This window comes from Nanorana parkeri, unplaced genomic scaffold (genome assembly GCF_000935625.1).
Source record: "Nanorana parkeri isolate BGI_ZX_2015 unplaced genomic scaffold, ASM93562v1 scaffold1470, whole genome shotgun sequence".
Classification (NCBI taxonomy): Eukaryota; Metazoa; Chordata; class Amphibia; order Anura; family Dicroglossidae; genus Nanorana; species Nanorana parkeri.
In genome coordinates, this window is record NW_017307738.1 from 133994 (window position 1) to 140381 (window position 6388).

A 6388-nucleotide genomic window follows, 5' to 3' on the forward strand; every position below is an offset into this window, starting at 1 on the left:
TATATATATACTGTACATACTCTATTCTGAATGTATGGTTTTTAAATTCCAGCATGCAATACACTTTTATTTCTTGAAGTGTTAATAGTGATGTAAGCTTCAGTTCCTTTACCAATCAATCATTGACACACTGTGCAACTGTGCAAAACATAATCTTCTATTTTACTGTTGTCGTTGGCTGTCAAATACTGGCTACATTAGTTGACTGTTTACTGTTGTTTACAAGTTTTCACTGGAAAAGCCAACAGACCAGCAATCAATACAGTGTAATGTTTTGATGGAAATTCTTTTCCAAGTTCTGCACTACTGTGGTGCATCCAAATAAAAACCATAATAGTGCTGTGAAAAGATGGCCAGATCATATCTGGACTGCCAGTGGCCTAAGTTGACCCATTTTAATCCAGGAACTCGCTCGCCATAAAAAGGATCTCATAAGCAAATTTGTGATCACAGAAGTAAATGCAAACATGTTTACAATGTATACAGTGCACACTGATGGCGAAGGGACAGATTGTTTTGCATCCCATGACTGATCAGTGTTTCACAATTAAAAAAAAGCAACACAAAATATATGACAGACTAGCTCAACACAGACACATGATTAGACAAACACAGTCAACAGTACCAGTGCCTAAATATGGAATATGCAAGTTTTTGTATGTTACTGGTGGAGGTTTGTTTATGCCTTTTCCTGACTGCTGGCACCAACCACAGTGTATTGCCTGTTGTACGTACATATTACCTGTGAGTTTGATGTGTATATGTGTTTATGTGTGTTAGATTAGCTACTTCATCTACTTCTCAGGACCAGCAGGAAACTGCTAGAGGGTCCGGGGGCTTTGACAACTTCATAATCTAAATTGATGAGGGTCAAATGGCAGAGCGGAGTGGTCAGCCAAGAGCATGGATAAAACTGAGTGAACAATCTGAGACTATGCACAAATATATACGAAGACAGAGGACAGAAAGTTTGCATTGTTAGTGGGTGGCAAAGGGTCACTTTGAGGGGGCAGGACCTGAGAATGCTTGGTCTTAACTAAACCTCCTGAGGGTTTAAGATAGAGATGTGTGGCTTATACTCCCAGGCTGAGGATCTTGCTAGTGACACAACAGAAACAGGCAGACTAACCAATAGAGACAGGCTCCAGGTGAACAAGCAGGCATTAGATAAAAAAGGATGATGCAGGCACAGAGACACAAGATCACCCTAAAAGCTAGAACAGAATGTTGACAAGAAATTTAACAGATTCTTAAGGCTGTAAGAGGATTTGAAGGGCTGCTTGGAGCAACAACACAAAGACAGAAGCAAACCAACAGCTTAAAAATATTGCAAGGAGAGCCAAGTACACAAATGTGAGACTATATACTAGTCTCACATTTATATAAGGTAGTCAATAGGAATAACCACCTTATAAAGTTATATAAGGTGGTCAATGGGGATGAACGAATCTGCCCAACCTGGTAAATTTGTGGCCATCTTCATAAAACATTCAAACGAAAAGTCGGAACCTTTCCCTGAACCTCATTGAAGTCTGGGGGGAAGGAGGGGGCAAATCTTAATATTCAATTTGCTACTTTTGTGGAGCTAATAAACAAACAATTGTCAAAAAAGGCATAGGAAAAGGCACTGCCATGTACCAACAGCAAAAAAATAAAAATAAATAAATAACAGAGCAGGAAAGAGGACCTTTTTACATTGAAGATACACAAATCCTTTAAAATACAGACAGAGAGTATGATTTACAGAACAGAACAATATTTACAAACAACCTCAGAGAGGAGGGGAAGAGGGGGCATTATTAAACCTGGCCACTAACTGACTGTTCTCCACATGGTAGGATGTAGGTGTAGAATGTTTTGTCAGCCAGTCAAATATCATCTGGGTGTGCTGTGACTGTATTGGTTAGCCTTTTTAGGAAAAAGATACACATGTGCCCTACCTTGTTTGTGCAACCCTTCCACCGTTCTGTCCTGCAGGACCGGCTGGCACCCTACTACCTCCATGTACAGCACCTATGCTTCTCATTTTAGGCCTGTCTCTCATTGTAATATTTTTTTGGGAGGTGAATGTAATGGCTAGCTTGTACTAAAACTATGGTGATAGGGGGTGAATGTGTGGTGCATTTAATGTACCCTAGTAACCATACAGCAATGCAGTGGCGCGCTGAGTACAAACAACTGTTCAGTAACAAGTGCATGCTACACACCCCAAACCTAAAAAAAAAACCAGAGCAAGACAAAATCACATAGGATATCCCCCCACCCAATATTTATACAGTATATTTCTAATGCAAATCTTCAGCCATAAATTCTGTTTTGCTGAACCATGAAAACAGTGAGATCCACCTCAAACCCAAGGTGGCTCAAGCCCGAATCTTATCCCTACTGGTCATGGATCATGGCATATCCCATAAAATGACAACAAGAATGGTGGAAGCTCTGAACAAATGAGAATGGGACAGAGACATTTGATGAATAATGTTATAACTTAATTAGAAGATGTGCAGGCATGCAGTAACTTAAATATGTTACACTTAAACATAGTTTTGAAAAAAACATGAAGAGTAGTACAGACAGCTGAAAAAAAGAAAGAAAGAAAGAGAAAAAGAAAGAAAGAAAGAAAAAAAATAAAGAAGGAAAGAAAGAAGGAAAGAAAGAAAGAAAGAAAGAAAGAAAGAAAGAAAGAAAGAAAGAAAGAATATGAATAATAGTTTCAATGCAGTAAAAAGCTTCCTTTATGCTATGTACATTAAAATCTGGCTCAAGGATTTAAATAAGTGCAGCATATGCAGGTGGTTGTTACTACACAAGTTTCATTTTCTCCATTCTGTATATCCAACTAGAAGGTCATTTCTTTGCATCTGGACAAATATTTTACCATTATTAATATTTTATTTACACTTGAAAAGCAAGCCAGGACAACCCATTTTTTCTGATAAAAGCTCAAACTAATCCATGTCATTTTTCAAAATCTAAACACAAGTATTGCCTTGGCCACATTATGAAGTGGTCAATCATTAAGGTGATTGTGTCTTTTTTTGCTCTTACAATGGAGTCTCAAAAAAAGATGCTTTTATCCAAACTTTGTGCAGTTTCTTTCAAATGGATAATATTCTGGTAACACATTTGGGAAGTGGGTAGAGGGTAAAAAGGAGACAATTTTAAACATATTTATATTTTAATATGCAAAGACCAAAGAAAAGAAAATAATCATGGCAAGCAGTTTATTTACAGAAAACTGTACAAAAGCAAATTAAATTATGTAAAATATTTCATAAATAGAAGTGGACTAGCGTTTAATACATTTTGCTTGTTTAGCATAGCTGCGTGCATAGTGGCTTATAATAAACAATACTAAATTGTTCTTTTGCTTCACTATCAACATCCAAGTTGCAGAACAATAGTCAATGATTAATATTACACACAGATCGTACCACATTGTAGTCAAGTGTATTCAGTTCTTTTAAGGAAAGTTACAGATAATGAAAAGAATCCCAGCTTGAAGTTTAAAGAAAACAAAAAAAAGTTGATTTCTCCTAATAGCAACTCAAACCGATGTGGCTCTTTTTTGTTTTTGCTATTGATCTGCTTGGGCTTTTCATAGAGAAAATAAAATGGAAAAAACTAAATTATCTTTCTAGACTATGTTCCCTTCTCTGCTCTAAAAAATCCTTCTCATCCTTTTTGTGAAAAGTAGGCAACAAGCCAACCAGTCCAGAATCATACTTAACATAATTAAATGCAGTTCTGAAGGAGCAACAGACAGTAAGATTAAGGTTACAGACTTTATATATTTATATTTACTTATTTACACACATATAAAGTAGTTAAGCTATTATGCATAAATCTAGAAATGTCATGTAAAAAGGCATGCACAGTTCATCTAAAATTCTAATGTGGTATTCATATGAACATTATACAAACAAGATGAAAGAGCAGTAAAACACAAATTATGAAAAATAATAATAGATAATTAAAGAAAATGATTTGCTTACTTGACTTTGGACTTGTTGACCCATCATTATGTACAGTTAGAACACAAGTCCAAGTGTAAAACATGTATTCAAAAGATGCTCCTCCATACCAATCATGCAAACCCCTCAGAGAAAAAACTAATTGTTTAAATTGGTCCATTATTAGGAAAATATTTTTTTTACATTGGACATGATGTAGAAACTGTTAGAAAATAAATGTTATGGAATATAGAGAATTGGTAAAGTAGGGATGAGCTCAGTACCCTTTATTTTCCAAATCTGACCACCATCTTACAATGATAACAGGTGTATAAAAGGCACATTGCAGAATTTGCATTCACTTTTTTTTCTATTTTTAAGTGATCAACATGTTATAGTATGAGGGTTACTTTATTGGTTGTTTCGACTAGAAATGATGTGTACATACAAAGAGATTGTATTTTTTAAATTCAATTTAGCTCTAACAAAATGTAATTGCATAAAATGATGGTGTATCATAGAAGGTTGTTTTTTTCTAATGGAATAAAAATTGCTGAATGACTTAAAGTTATATTCATCTATGTTTTTAATTTTTGCCATTTTCTTCTATTACAACTGTATTTTTACTAAGCAAATAAAATATACTGGTAAAAAAAAAACTAGGTTTGCGTACAGTATGCTTAAATAATTGACTATGCAGACTGGAGATGCATGCAGTAAAACTCCATAGGTATTATACAAAAGCATTTGATGAGTTTTTGTTTTCAACAAGTACTTACAAATTATACAATGTTTCATAACTTTCATAATAGTGATGTCAAGTTTTGGATCCGCTTTTACTATGCCTATCATATAGTTATGTGCATTTATGTTCATGTAGGTATGTTCATGTTTTTTTAACTACCATGCACAAAACAAATGAAAAGAAAATGGCTAAAAGGGCCCCCAAAGAGAAAAAAAATCTGTACACTTAAAATTTTACAGTTAATTATTAAATGAAGCACTGGATTAAATTTAGTTATAAAAATACTTATTTAAACACAATTAAATTATATCTGAAGGCAAAACATTTTTTGGTAGTAAGCAAGGATTAGAACCTCTGCTGCGTTTTATTTTTTACCATCAATGTCTCATTAGGGAGACTTCCATTTACTTCCTGCACTAAAGACTCAACAGAAAGTTAGAAATTGCACCCATTACAAAATGTCTTTCTGCTTCTGTTCTGCTGGCAACTCAAAATGTTGGGATTACCCGCACTTTCATTGACAATTGTGATGAGGACAATTAGAGAGTGTGAATTTCGCTAATGAGTAAACAGACAGAAGTATTGACCCGACATTGGTGCTAACCCCTCACCACATTTATATGTATATAAAAAAAGTTTTGCCTTTAGTTATACTTTAAGTATGTATTTGCATAATAAATGAGTGGAAAATTATAACTACTTATAATTCAATGCTATACATTTACCTCCCTAAGTCTTAAAAGCATAATATTTATTCTGCTACCATCTAAAGTGTCACCTGAGAGACTTGTATTAAAGGAGAACTATGACATGAGTGATTTCCACTCACCTCATAGTTCTAAGCCGACCTGTGACAATGAGACTGTCACAGGTCGGCTCAGTAGATCGGGAGGTGAGAGAACACATACCGGGTTCCCTCACTTCTCGATCCTGTCACGGCTCTCTGCCGTGACAGGGGGAGGGGCTGGATTACCCTCTTCCCGCTCCGATCTGCCAGCGCTGACTGGCGGAACGGACGGGGGAGGGGGCGGGTACAGCTGGCTCTGCCTCTAGATAGGCAGAGCCAGCTGTCACTCACGCAGCTGGGCGGATCCCGTCATCTAAGTCGGGATCCGCTTCAGGTGCGGCGTCTCAGTATACCGCAAGCTGTAGCTCGCGGTATACTGAGCTTAGGGTAACGGGAGGATGCTAGTTTGTGTCCTCCCGTTACCCCAAGGAGAGCTATGGGGAAAAACACTGACCCCATAGTTCTCCTTTAATCACTGTGGATTAAAGAGTTTGGCTGCAGGCTGCTAGGTAACAGGAATAATCTGTATACCTTGGTAAATTTTAGTATGCCAGGCTGACTCCTTATCTGCCAAACAACATCAACTATTCTTCATTTTACATCCCATTCTCATAAATTATTACCTGTAAATCAAAATAGGCTCAATTCACAAAGCGAACACACCAGTTCAATTCCAATGAGATTTGAAAATGACAGTCACGTGACTGAACCAAGAGTGCCCTAGGCTGGTGTAAAAGTTTTTATGAATTCAGCCAATTGTATTTTTATTTCCCAAATGTTTCTATCATAGACGTAATGCATCTTGTTTTGTTCTGAATGGTAAATGCTAATAATCTTAAACGGTTATTATTTATTCTAATACACTTCTTTTAACTTTTTCATTTTTCAATGGCCTCCCCTCCC